The sequence below is a fragment of the Mesocricetus auratus genome, unplaced genomic scaffold (genome assembly GCF_017639785.1).
Source record: "Mesocricetus auratus isolate SY011 unplaced genomic scaffold, BCM_Maur_2.0 Super-Scaffold_100676, whole genome shotgun sequence".
Lineage (NCBI taxonomy): Eukaryota > Metazoa > Chordata > Mammalia > Rodentia > Cricetidae > Mesocricetus > Mesocricetus auratus.
The window spans coordinates 154546905-154562396 of NW_024429266.1; positions in this window are offsets into that span (position 1 = coordinate 154546905).

A 15492-nucleotide genomic window follows, 5' to 3' on the forward strand; every position below is an offset into this window, starting at 1 on the left:
CTTTTCAAGACTAGAAAGCAAGCCTGCTAAGCTGTCCTCTTGTAGCTATCTGTACAAGTCACATGTGACTTTCAAATCCTTCTGGTTTATGTTGAACTCAACTGGCCTGAAGATGGGTTGAGCAAATATGAAGTACCATCTTTACCAAGACCAAGCTCAAACAAGTGAAGACCTTACTCTGTAAGTGGAGGAACACGGATACACCAGCTTTTTCTGGGAGAGACTAAAGATTGACTCTTGGTCACACAAGACACCATCGCTGGGCATTTTGTCAGTTGTTAGGGAGAACATTTCCTGTGAAAGCAAGAGGACTTGAGCTCAAACCCCCAGCACTGGCATAAAAGCTGGACAAGGCCCAGGTGCATATGAGCCCAGTGTTGGGAGCTGGAGACAAGCAGACTCTAGGAGATCACAGGCCGGACAGCCCAGCCAAAACACTGAACTGTGGGTTCAGTGAGAGATCTTGTCTCAAAATCATGATGTCATTGTTGTTGTTGTTGATGATGACGATGATGACAACGATAACGATGATGATGGTAATGAGGTGGCAAGTTGTAGAGGAAGACACCTGATGTTGCGTTCTGAACTCCATATCCATGTGCACCCAACACATAAAGGCACACAAAAGACTTGGACTTGGGTGGAAACATAGATAAGAAAAACATGACCAGCCTATTGTTTCAAGATTAAAAACAGCTGTAGTGACTAAAACTTAACCAACCTTTCTTCGTTTATTTTGTTTTTATAATTTGTTTTGATATTATAATATAATTATATCATTACCCTCTTCCTCCAGTTCCCATGTAACACCACCACTCCCTGCTCTCATCCATATTCATGGCCTTTTGTTTTTCTTTAATTGTGATATATATATATATATATATATTCCTAAACATAAATACAACCTGCTCAATCCACAACTGTGCATTTTTACCAGTTGTGGTTTTCTACAGTGGTCCTCATCTGTTGCAAAGAGAAGTTTCCTTGATTAGGAACAATAACTACACTTACCTGTAGGGATAAGGATAAATACTTAGAATGCAGCTAGGGATTGCATTATTAACCAAATCTTTTGACTGGGGGCCATGTGCCAGCTGACCTCAGTAATTCACCATGTTACCAATTAAGCAAATCTCAGTCTTACATATTACCCATGTTAAACACAGAGAACAGCCTCTTTCTTCCTTTCTTTTGTTTTGCCTTGGTTGGATCCTAGTTGACAGACCCTATGCAGCATTTTACCAGATTATAATTAAAAGAGGCAGAGCCGAGAATGAAATTCAGTTCAGTGTGAATCCAACCATGGTACTGTGTTTTGCTGCTCAGATAAATTATCTCACTTAGCAACTCCCTTCGAGTTCCTACATATGTAATTGGGTCCTGACTGCAAAGGCTTACTGATGACCAAAACCTCAGGTGTGTCCCTAGACTGGAACCAGTGTCTACAGAGAAGACATTAAGAACACCCTCTTCTAAAAGATCACTGGGCTGTTCTCCTTCAGCAGCCTTTCACTGGAACATGAGGAGAGGCATCAGGACTCAGGGAGAGTCAGACAGGTATCTCCACCGCACAGCTCCCACCTCCCCGATTTACAAAGCTGTCTGGAGGAACAAAGTGAAGTAAGGTCTCATTTAGTTAAGCCCCTGAGTCATGCCCACTTTCTACCTCACCACCACCCTACCACAGAGACTCAATGTCAGAGAGCCTCACCTGAACCCTGCAAGGTAGTCATGAAGTTTCCTTTATGCTCCTTTGCATTCATAGCAAGTAAACCAAAGTGATTTCATGAAATTCATCTTGTCACTTTGCTCTCTGTTTCCTTTTTCTTCTCAGTGGTGTAAAACGGATCTCACAAAAGCCATTAAGTATGCTCCACCTCCTTTTACACCTTTGAATGAAGAAAAGAGCAAAAGTACACCGCAACAACTCAGAGGTACCAAAGAATTCTTGGGGGCTGAGCACATCCACTTTAAGATCTGTAAACTAGAGAAACTGGATGAGACACATAGTAGGTTTTGCTTCACGCATGTGAAACTGAATGCCTCCACCCTGAAGGCTTGTAGGTTCCTCCATGTTCCTGAATACATTAAATCTTACATCCACTGTAGCCCAATAAGGAAACCGTAGCATAAAGGTGCCATGGCTTGGTTAAATTAACCATTCAAGTTTGTTGTAAATAGAGTTAATGATGACACCATCCATTAGTTTTCTCAGACATAAAAAGACAACTCTTTCCTTGCTTTTGTTAGTAAAACATTCTAAAGCATTTAGGCACACAAGTATGCGTATACCCATGATTATAACTTTAGAAACTCCTAGGCAAAGCATAAAAACAATAGCATAGAAAAAGACCAGAAAAACTTAAAGAACAAAAAGTAATCATTTGCTTAGAATATCTTTTCTCGATAGTGGTTTATTTACATAGGAAAACAGTGCTGTCTGTATAAGAAATACAATGGCTTATGACTGAAAGGGTACTCTGTCCTGTCCCACGCAAACACACACTGACATCCGCAAACACACACTGCAAGCTCATGAATTGTCAGTTACATCCTGCTTTGTTAGGAGGGCTGATTGAATAGATTACTCTATTTTTTTCTCTAGTGCCAAAGTTAAAAACATGTTTCTTTTTATCTAGCGGTGAGCCAAACAGAGGAGGCAGAATCTAGTTCACTGGTGCTTCTCTCTGGAAGCTGTATCTTGCCCTGACCCCTTCCTTTATTCCATTTTCTCTGCTTCTGCCCTGCCATGATGTTAATTGACCTGCTAAACCATGCAAATCGCCACCACCTAGAGTTCTGAAATGCAGAGAGAAAACTAGTTGTTCCTCTCTGGAGCTGCTCTGTCAGGTATTTGGTCATGTTAAAGCTAAAGTAAGCAAGTGTACTTCTGTTCAGGAAATAATCCACCTCACACATGGCTGGTGTGTGTTGGCAGCCTAGAAATTGTCCCCTTAGGGGAACTCTTGCCCCTCCCTTTTCCACCCTTCTCTAGAGTTATCCACTAAGTAACTCTTGATTCTTCTGGCATATGGAGCAGATATGCAGTCCACTGTGGTCAGTCAGAACATCCCACAATGTATACAGTGGTCCAAGGAAAGAGATCATTTACACAACATGGCCAATCAGTTCAAATATCACAGTGTACACGGAGATATGCGGCCCTTTTCTCTGTGCTCTTGTTTATAGTATCTTCATTAAGAGGAGGAACAACATGGTAAGAGAAAGGTAGGCACAGAGTCAGAGGTATGGAAAGCTGTGGATGGAGGGGCTGAGAGACTGGATAAGGTGTGTTGTCACCATCTGGGCATGCTAAGCCCTTGATTTGAATATGTGAATTATTAATAAGACCTCACTTTTCTCTAAGCTATTTTGAGTTTATTTTCTTTCACTTGCAGAAATAATTCTTTCTAATCCAATAAATTTTTAAAGGGGTGCATGAAAATGCCAGAAATGGATATAGAACCTAGCTTAAAACAAAAATTAAAAATCCAAATATGTATACAAATACTATATTCAATTGAAAAATATGCAAATTATGCTTTAGTATTCATAATATACTTGGTTTACATACAAAGGAATAAAAAGTGCAAATTATGGTATCATGATAAGAACTGAAATTTGATTCAGTAATTATATCACTTTGGGTTGTAAATATTTTTTCAGGTCTAAAACTTGGTAGTTTAAAGAATTTATTGCTTCATAGTCTTTAGGTTGAATATCCAAGGGCAACTTAGCCATGTCTCCAAATTTCCTAGGCTGCAATCAAGGACTCAGCAGGATGGAGGATAGGATTAGTCTGACAGGTGCATTGGGCTAAGACCCTTTGGATCTTACTTTACTGGTGGCAAGATTCATATCCCCAATTCCAATTCCATAGAGAGCTTTATTTCCAAACTTGACATGGACAAAAGGACATACTTGTAGTTTGTTTTCTTTTCTCAGTTTATTTTTAGAATCTTCTTTTTCATTGTTTGAGAATTTCTACATGCCTCTATGTTTTAATTAAATCTACTCTCCTTCACTCCCCAACAATTACTTTCCTATCCCCCATCACTTTTCCCTCGAAATTTCATGTGCTTTACAAGAAATAATACTAATACACTGAGTCCACTTAACACTGTATGTGCTTGGGTGTAGGACCATCTACTAGAGGAGGGGCAGACTCCCAGGAGCCATACCCCTAAAGAAAACTGCCTCTTCCTTCCCCAGCACCCAGCAATAGCCAATAGCTCCACAGATGGAGCTGAGACTTCCTGAGTCCCCTCCCCAGTCCATGCTGAGATTTTGACTGGCTTAATCTTGCATGGGTCTTGTGCATGTAGTTCCAGTCATTGTGAGTGAGTTCACATATGCAATGGTGCTGTCACGTCAGGCAAATACTCATTCTTGCAAACTTCCATTCCCTCTGGTTCTTACCATTTTTCTGCATCCTCCTCCACCATGACCCTGGATACTTGTCAGTAGGAAATGTGATGCAGTTACTGCATTTAAAGCTGTGTGTTCCAGTCTCTAATTCTCTACACATTGGCCAGTTTGAGCTTTTGTATTGATTACAATATACTGTAAAGAGAACCTTCTCTGATGAGCATTGAGAGGTGTACTAATCTACAGGCATAGAGTTAAGAACTTAGTAGGTAGCTGGTTATTATGCTCATTTAGTATAATATTCATGCCAAGTTCTCCCATAGGGTCCATGACCTACCCAGCCACAAGATTTTTTTTTTGTAGAGCGGGCTATAAATCTAATCAGAAACTTGCACCAGTGTACAACAAGCCAGTCATTACTATAGCTCCCAGGATTCACAGCTAATACTACTGATGACTTCTCTACCCCAGCAGCATGAATATAGAACCATTTAGCTCTAAGAAAGATAGTCAATAGGGATACAACTCCCAGGCTGGTACCAGCTCAATGTCCTATGACTCAAGTATGTTATCCTCAGTAATAGAGTCTTACTATCAAGTTCAGGGGGGTAACAAAGAACCATATGAATAACCCATAATTCTAGTGGGCCACTGTGAGACCCCATTGACCAACAACTTGGTAAAAAAGAGTAACTCATATCAGGAAACGGACTTTATATTTGATAGCCTATGGCAGCATCTGGGAGAGGCATTGCTTCCCACCACCACATCATAGGGTGAGTGCATTTAAATCCCATTTACATCTGTATATGTACACACTTTAGGAAACTTCTATAGCAGTAGGTTTACATGTGGCATTTTTCAAAGCTCTTTAATGTAGCTGTCCCTCCCCGCATACACTCCTTTAGTTTGTGTGCTCATCCCTCACTCATTTAACCCTTCCAATGTCCTTTCTCTCTTCAAACCACCAGCATGATTCCACCTTCCCTCTAAATCCAGCCCCATGGCCCTTTACTAGTTTCGTGGCTTCTATGGGTACTCCAGTTTAAGCACACATGTCCAAAGATCCAAAGCTAGCATACACGTATGAGAGAGAGTGAGTGCTACTCAATATTTGGTGCAAGGGAAAGGGGAATACCTAGCTTGGAAAGAGAAGAGCTAGCTGGAGGTGCATGGAAGGAGGTCTCAGAGGAGCTTAAAGGGCTTATTGGATGGAAGGAGGAGGCTTCCCCGTGGATAAATGAAGGGGAAGCAGGACAGGTCAGGTAACTGGGGAAGGGGAGGCCCACTGGAGCCAAGCTGCCAGGGGACAAGGTAATAGAGCTAAATTTTTTGTCACATAGGATTCTCTACAGGGCAATTCACAATGTAGCTCTAGCCATCTTTACAATGAACAAATTTAGAAAGGAGAATGAGTAAAACAGTCTTTTATAACCAAACTCCACCACTACCCTAGTCTCTTCCTGAGAAACAAGTGACTAGATCCAACCCACTGTCAAAGGAGAGGGTTGCACCAAAGCTTGAGTTACCAGGAGGCAGAGGCCTCTGTGACCCAGTTCAGAAGCTGGCTAAGAGTCCATCTCAGAGGGCTCTGTATCCTCAAAGATCAAACTTAAAGTCAAAGATCAAACTCAAGCAGTACCAAAATGTTACTGTTATTAGTAGGGGATTATAATGGTCAATCTTTCAATTTGATCAGATCTGGAATCAATTAGGAAACATACCTCTGCTCCATAAAATCCTACCTAGCTACTGGAAGCATGTTTCTCTAAGTAAATGAATATGTAACACCCCATCTATGAGGTCTTTTTCCAGGAAGGATTAATTGAAGCCTCAGAATAGGTGACACATTGTGGAGTAGGGAGATAAAATGAGGTCTGAGAGGAAAGCCATGCCTGCCCCCTGCATTCTCTCCTTGATGCTGAGTGAACTGCCCTGTCACTGTTGCTACTGCTCTTGTGGGAACCGCATCCTCCATGGCCACCAAAACCTTCTTTGGATTTCCAGTGCAGACCAGAGGCTCTCCAACACCAGACTAGGGTTACTGAGACATCAGGTTTGATGGACCAAGCAAATACTGGTGGGTTTGGAATGCTGTTGTGGGCCATTATACAACACTCTAATAAATGCCCCCTTTATAATGCATATTCCTTCTATTGGATCCATTCCTCTAGAGGACCCTGACTAATAAAACAGGTGAAAACTAGTCCGGCACTTTAAAGTTACATTTGCCTCAGCAGCACAATTTTCTGCTTATCTTATTGGTGAGTACTTGAGGTGGAAGTGGCAGACAGAGATTATGAAGGTATCAGGCCTTCTGTAAGTGTCATGTGTCTCAGCGTCAGAACATTTTGAATCACAACACTAAGGGCACAACTTCCTTGTTTGTTTGTTTGTTTGTTTGTTTGTTTGTTTGTTTGTCTTGGAACATATAGGTGTGTGGGTGTGGCAGAGTGGATGAAAATGTAGAGTTCAGAGTGGATTAATAGAGGGGAGAAAAGTTGTAGAGTTATATATTTATCAAAAACACTTGGCTCTGTCTATCTGAACATTTGGACTTGCCTCTTTCTAATCATTAATTGCTCCATAAAATCCCATTTGGCTGTTGTAAGCATGTTCCTCTAAATAAATGACTGCATGAAACAAACCAGCATCATTAGGACAGCTCCTTATTAAGCTTTAAGAAAAGACTATCATTGTCTGCATTTGACCCAAGGAAAAGAATGAAATTATTTGCATAAAGATTATTAGATGTAGAATTTTTAAGGGAGATTTACACCCTAGGGTGCTTCGTTTTAAAAATAATTTCCCTTATTATAGAGATGTATCTACACAAAGAGCTGTTTTATAAACAGTTTAAGTTACCGCTTCCCACATATAGAGGGTGCATTCCCAGTTTTGAATATATTGTTATTCATCCTTGAATAAACACTTCCATTTTCCTATCTACATAAAAAGTAGTATTAGATTTCCCCTGGAAAACAACGGCCACCAGCTAGCAGCCTGAAGGTTTCTTTTGTGGGCAGCTTTCCTGTGTAGAAAAGCCAAGGTTGCAGTGAAGAATACAATAACAGTGACTGGTCCTGGCCTGAAGAAAGTGTTCTCAGCTTGATTCAAATTGCCTATGTGCCAAGTTCACACAAGAAGACAAAACAAACCAGCACCGAATTATTAAGCCAGGATATGTGAACTAGAGAGAAACAGCATGTGTCAGCAGAGAGTTCTGTTACAAAACTACTTCCCATCACTAGAATATCAGTATAGGAGCTGACACCATGTGGTTGACTCCAACCTTCGGAATACTGGTCAACCTTCCTTAATGCTGTTTCTGACATTCCAAGGCATCCAAACCAGTGGTATAAAGCTTGCACTTTCTGAAAGTTGTGGCTTTAAAATCCATCTCTGTCCCTGTTGCTTTCTACACCAAAATTGAAAGCAAGGATGGGAGGGATGGGTGTCTCCTCTCTGCTGTCTCATTCGGTCTTTTCTGTGAAAGGCATATCATGGGGCTGGGAGGCTAAACTTGTGGTAAATAACACTTTCGATGCACACCTCCAGGAACTCTAAGGTGGAAACAGCCCTTGATGCTATTTTGAAGTGGTTTTCCTGGACATCTAATGTCTGGTACCATTGTGACAGGGGATAAGATTGTCAAAGCTTCCCACCCACCCATGAGAACCTCCACATTTGCCTAACTTCATGTATGAACACAAATGTGTCATAATGATTTTATCCAAAATACTAGACATTGTAGTTAGTTAGGCTCATATAAGATTTGGAATGAAGGTCTGACTCATCCCCGGAACTCCACCAAGGTATATAGAGCTATGGTCACCTCACCTTCTATTCATCAAGGGTAGTGGCCTGAGAGTCAACAAGAAAGATGTCAGAGCCTTAAACTGCAACCTTATTCCTGCCTCAGATTGTAACCTGCCAGAAACAAAATTATGCCAAGAAGAGACCTGGATATGACTCTCTTTGACTAACTGGAGAAACAATAGTTCCCAAGAAACTGGAATTTCTTCAGAAATCTCATACTGGGAGAAGAAAAGGGGTGAAGCCTGGTGCCAGGAGGGGAGGAACTTGTCTCCCAGGAAGAGATTTCATGCAATTCTGACAACGTATCAAACTACCTTGCAGGAGGGACTGGCACCAAGACAATGAGAGATCAGTGGTAAGCAAGGACCACACCATGACTAAGACTGCTAACTGCACATACCTGTTACCTTCCATCCAAACCTGAATGGAAGACTGAGTGTCAGGTCCCAAAGAAACTTGGAACATCTCACTTAATACCTGTGGTTTCTCCCAGAACTTCTCTTCTCCCATCCAGGGTCTGGGCTTAGATTCCTTCCCCCAGCTTTTGATTATTATAGAAATCAGCCAAATGGCTACATGTTCTCTTGGTCCTCTTGGCCCCCTCTCCCTTCTCTCTGTCTTCCTCTCTCACTATCTCCCACACCTCCTCTCAAGGCCCAGTTCAATTCAGTCCGGACCCTTCAGAGATGTCTCCAGCTGTGCTTTCCCTCATATCGACAATATAGCAGTCATGTCTTCATAAACCTGTTTTGTGAGTTTATCTCCATCAGCATGAAGTCTGCCAGCAAGGTAAACTGTGTCTGTGTCTGTCTTTCTCAGCAGGAGACATAAAAGCCTGGGCCTGATTTTGAATACAAAATGAACTAACCACATAGCTGCAGCCTTGGGGAAGAAACTGGTTTGTTTGCTGCTGTTAACATAAAGCTACAGTTAGTCATCAAAACCATCAGAGATCTGAGAAGGATACATTATAGTAGGAAGCACAGTTCAAACGCTAGTTGTATCAATTTAAATGACAAGAGATGTTCCAATGCCACCACAATCCAGGCTGAGTTGACTATGCTCCATGGTCATCTTTGCTTTTCTTTCCAGTGTGGCTACATTGAATCATTAATTACCCTTTCTCAACTTTTCAGTATCACTTGTCTGTTTAATTGTCCTGTTAAAGATGGGTGGCCAAGTCTAATTTATTAGGGCTGCCAGGGTCCAGGCTCTGACAACTATCCACTAACAATGCCCTCCCTAGCCTTTATTTTCTTTATCTCTATGGTGTGGGTAGTAACAGTTGCCTCTTTGACGGTGTGCTATGAGGACTAACAGAAGATCTGTTTGGATGCTTTTAGGAGAATATACACTAGGAGTTAAGGCATCACAGGGACAAAGTGGGACTCAATGCAATGCGCAGGAAATACAATTTATGTGTTGGTATTCAGAACACAATGGTAGCGAGGTTATAGAAGAAGGGGCCCTTCGATTCAGAAGTCAGAAGAGAATAACAAGTGTGGAACTCTGAGTGAGAATAGATGGGAAAAAAATGCTTGAAGGGCTGTGGTATAGTTTGGATTTGCAGTATGGCATAAGGCCTGTGGCACTATTAGCAGAGTATGGAGTCCTGAAGGGGAGAGGCCTGAGAAGAGGTCTAGCTACCAGCACCCAAAGGGGACTGTGAGCCATGGTTCATCCTCTTTCCAGTTTTTGTTTGCTGGCATAAGGTGAGCACTTTGGCTCTCTTGTGTGCTCCCCCAGGAAGTGAAGCTTCATCGCAGGCCTACATACAGCATAGTCAATCACTTGTTGATGGGACCGTCCAGAACTGTGGGCCCAAGTATGGGAAAGAGCCTGGGGAGCATATTATAAGAATAGAAAGGCAACCAATATAAGCAAGTTACTGAGAGAAAAGTACAAATGCATGGGCCTATTGAGGTACTTGTTCCCAGTTCTAGGGAGTCCAATGAGGCCAAGACAAAAATGTCTAATCTAGCTCATAGAAATCTTTTAAGTACAGCTTTTTCCAGATGTCAAAGTGGAGGCCAAATACAGAAAAATGACTTAGCTAATGGTAGTAGTAGTGACATCAAGAATATCTTCTGACAGTCCTTTTGGTTATATTCATTTATTTACTTACTTGTATGAAGGGAAGCAGGGCACACAACTGTCATGGAGCACCTATGAAGGTCAAAGGGCAATTTTAGAGGTTGGTTCCCTTCTACTGTACGGGTTCTGATGACTAAACTTAGATCATTGGGCATGGTGGCAAGTGCCTTTACCTACTGAGCTATGTCACCTGACAATACTTTTAAACCCACCAATAAAATACCTGTTTATCTTCTATTTTATTGTCATGAACACATTCAAGGCATTGTGACTGCAAAACCACTGGGCACATAAGCCTCAGGTGAAGTTCATACTACAAAGTAAGCAAGCATGGCATCAGTGAAGAGAAGGGGGAGGATTATGCTAAAATTCCTAAAGCACCGAACCATCAAACAGAACATATTTTCACTGAGTCATCAACCTACACATAAAACATAAGGAACTACAGAACACAAGCTGGCTGCAGACCAAATAGAAAGGGTGCCATGCTGGTGAATAACAATTTTCCCATCTAAACTAGAACTAGATGGCATCTTCATAGCCTCTGCTTTACTGTTTTAACCAGTATAGTCTTTATAAGACCCAGGACACAAAGACCCACATTTCAAATCTGTTCCACTTCCTAGCTTTGTGACCTGGGCAAGTTACTTAAACTCTCAGGGCTTCAGCTTCTGCTTCTATAAACAAAAGATAATAACATCTGACTCATCGGGTTGTCTTAAGGAAACATTAGAGAGAAATCGTTGATGATGTCCAGCAGCATCCCTGACCATATTGCTTGGCACTGACTCTGCAAATCCAGGTAGGTCGAAAGATACTCATTTTCTGGAAAAGCCACAATTATCTGTTATCCAGCAGGGCTGTTCTAATTGGGCTCTTGGTCTGTTTGATTTTAATGATTTTTTCCAAATTAAATAGAGAGCAAGAAGCTGGTTTAGATTACAGGGTCACTGCAAAAGAACAGAGAAAGTAGATATGACCTATTTTTAAGCTGCCACAGCATAATTGGGAATGCATTCTTTGTCTTGGGAAAGAGCCAGAACTGTAGACCTCCCTTGCTCTGTGGGTTACAGTAACTAAGGGAGCCACTTTGACAACTGGAAGCTCTGGCCTGTTCCTGGAGCTTCACTTTCTCTGACCTTCCTGGAGACCCTCACCAGGACACTCTCTAACACACACTTCCAAGAATTATTGAAATTTCCTTTTTATAAATGAAGTTCCAAATAAGATCAACATCAATGCCTTTATGACACTATTGATGCAACCTCTAATGCTGTCATTGGCTAGGAAGCTGAGTTGACATGCTTCTAGCTGTGATGAATTCTGTAACAATTGTGGTAGATTGTCACCAAAGACAATTAACCCATCATGCAAGAGTTACTAAGAGATTTTTCCAGCTGAAAGAAGGTGGCCTCAGACAGTTAATGAACTCAGAGAGAGAGAGAGAGAGAGAGAGAGAGAGAGAGAGAGAGAGAGAGAGAGAGAGAGAGAGAAATACACCAGTAGGTAATTGTATCATTATAAAGGACAATACAGAGATGGAGAGATGGCTCAGTCAGTAAAGTTCTTTCTATGCAATCATGAGAATCTGAATTTGAATTCTCAGAGCCCTCATAAAGCCAGACACAAAAGCACACATCTATAATCCCAGCACTCCTCTAAGGAGTTTGGAGGCTGCAGTGGGAGATTCCTCAGATGCTCACAGACCATCTAGCCTGGCATAGGCAGTGGTAAATAACAAAAGACCCAGGTTTAAACAAAGTGGAAAGCGGGGACCAATATCCAAGTTTGACCCTTGACTTTCACATATGGAGGGTCCACAACACACATACACAGATTCAAATATATGTAAATTTTTTAGACTCTAAAGAGAGTGTGGATGTTGTATTTCAGCTTAGTCAGTAGAATAAACTAGTAAATAAGTAAGCAACAGTCTGAATGATCATTTGCATTTCTGTCTCCTCTTAACTGCTTTCAAAAGCAACTGTAGAAAATATATGCATTTAATGTACAACTATGGGTCAACATATTGAACTCTATAGTATTTGACAATTTTAGCTCAAAATATTTGACAGTCTAGCACAAATGTCAGAGCAGAGTTGTATCCAAGGAAGGACAAGACACCAAATGGTAACCGAAGTTCATAGAAACAAATTAAAAAGACAGAATAGGAATACTGGGGGGTTAGTGCAATAAACTCTATAAATCTACACTTAGTCTCCTCTCTTTTACCAGTCTAATATAATAAATGTTTTTTGAATTTCAATCTCATTCCTCTACAATAATGAGTACAGAAATTGCTGGCCTGGCCTAGGACTTTCTAAAGTCTAACAATAAAACCAGATAAAACTTAAGTTTCAGGTAGGAGGGGTGGCTGAACCAATTTCTCTTACACAAACAAAGACATAACTTCAAACCCCAGCATGTATGTAAAATTCAGGGTCTGCTTGTATGGGTGTTAGGGTGGAGTGGACAGTCTATTGGCAAGTTTTGGGTTCAGTGAAAGACTGTCAAAAAATGAGATGGAGAGGAATTGAAAAAGATACCCAACATTGGCCTCTATCCTCTATGTGGACATGCACAGATCAGGCTTACCAAACAGCAAATGTTCAATATGTTTAAGCAAATAAATGAGAAAGAATCTGCCTTGTGGCAAATACCAAAGTCCATTAGTCTGATCAAGTCTTGATCAGTGGACAGATGCAAGCAATTCTAAAGGAAAAACAGAAAGTGACAATTTTCATGAGGAGTCACTGACCATGGAGTTGATAACTGCCATAGTATGCCTCTGCTGGCATCTGTTAGTTAAGACTTCAAAGGCGGGGTCTTGAACATAGCACTGGCAACAGTGTCTTTCAGGATGCAGGCAGGTGCTGAAGAACTGTGGAGGCTTGCTTTGAAGAAAATGAACAGCTTTTAAGCGTTCACTGAACTACCAGAACCAGGAAAAGAGAAAGAAGCCAGAGCCCACAAAGTGTTGCTATTGTCCTTTGCTAACTTGCTGGAATCAGACTGTAAGCTAGGTTGCGTATTCTTGGTACTGCTCTGCCTGTCAATTTAGACTACTTGCTAAATTGGTAGAAACAGGAAGATGAGCAATGCACGTAAAATAATCAGCATTCTATTTCCCTTGGGCTAATTAGAGTCAATTTCTAGAGTTTCACCAGAAGCAGTCTTTTAATTATTATTGTAATTAATAATAATAATGACTAGTAACTATCTAGCCAGCAAGGATAAAATCACATCTTACCTCATGACATACGTGCCCAGCATAACAGGCTCGGACTTTTTAGCTACTTGAGTGTCTAGCAGTTCTATGGGGGAATGTAGAGATTAAGGATTTGAGAAATTAGGTTCAAAATGAGCAGTACAATCCTAGAGTCTCAGAAGGTGAAGGCCAAAGAAATCACCTGCACTTGATCTCTTGAACCTGGAATAATGTCTAAGATATAGTATCTAAATGAGATAGTAAGATAACTGTAAGGCAATATGTACATCCTTATAAACTTAGCCACAAAAATAAAAATAGAAAATGTTACATTAGAAAAAGTATGTATTCTAGAAAACAGATGGCATAGTATTTGAAGAAAATATTTCTGAAAGAATGTATTTCTATAATTACAAAACAAGCCCAATCATTTCCCTCTAGGGCTTATGTGTGACTCAGTTATTCTTCCCATGAAGGTGTTGGATTTGTTTCTCTTCTCACTGAATGTGAACTGGTCTCCTGACTTCCTTTAGCCAACAAAAGCAGCAGGGGTGAATGTATAACAGCTGAAAACCTAGGATTGAAAGGTTTATCTCTTGTTCTTCTAGTGTCCTGCTCAGCCATCATGAGAATAAACTTCAAGTTAATCTGTGGGATGATAACTGACGTGCATTATGGGCAGCCCAACTGCCAGCACTATCAGACTTGTACATGAGGTCAGCCTAGGTCTGTCAGAGCTGAGCTAACACACCAGACTACCACAGACATATGAACAAGTTCAAATGCAATTTGTTGAGCCTAGACCATGCCCACAGAACTACCCACCTGACATTTAGATCATAAGAAATAATGAACACTTACTATTCTATGCCAATGGATTTCAGTGTGGCTTGTTATATAGTGAGAGATAACTGGTATCTATATACACAGAAAATCTAATAATTCGTTTCTATTGTGCTACAATGTCAGAAGGAACATATACTGTTTTTTTAAATCATGAATCAACACATTAAAACACATCTAGCCCTTTACAGAAAATAAACTGAGGGCTAGAAGGGGAATGCCTTAGTTAGAGTTTCTATTTCTTTGATAAAACATCATGACTAAAAGCAACTTGATCACAGTCTAGCCAGTGAGCTGTGTCTGTGTTAGTGAAGAAACAAATGCTCATTTAAGAATAATAGATTGTATGTATCTATTGGAATATTATATGCAACTAAGCTGTACCTTTTCTTCCTTTTTTCCTTTTTCATACCAGTAATTTCTATTAATGCCTTCTGGCTCTGCCTCCCTACCCCCATTGCCTTTAATATTTCCATACCATTGGAGATAGGAAAGAAAAGAGCCACTGTATTATTAATAGGGGATTTGCCAGGAATCTCAGTGTAGATAAAGTGGACTTCACACTTGACAAGGGAACATCTGACAAAAGATGCCCAGGGAAGAAGATGAGTGGAGGGAACTGCCAGCAGAGCCGAACGGTGTCACTATCACATTGGGAGAGCCCTTGTCTGCAGAAGAGCAGAACATTCATGGCACCACCTTGGTTTTGCTTAGGAAAAGAATCCTTAAATTTTATAGACTTTTAGACTACTTTTACATTAATTAATGTTGACTTATATTAGAAGTTGCCAAGTGTAATTGTGCATAGCAATCCCTTGCATAGTTATTAAAAATCTAGATGTATAGGTCTTACCCCAGAAATGTTAACTTAGAATCCAAAATGGAAAGATGAAAGAAGCAGTGAGCATGGGAAGGCAGTCACAAAAGAAATGGAATTAAATCCTCAAACAATAACCTGTTACTTTATCTGCTAGATTAGATGTCAACCAGATTGAATAAACTATATTGGTAGATAAGATATTTTATCTTGAAACAGACTTGCACATTATTACATATTAACACAAGTCAATAATGGTTACCATTTTCTTGTTTTAGTTCCCAGGAAAGCCAAAGAAACTGACATTTTAATTGGATTAAATGGTTCTAGGATTATAACTGAA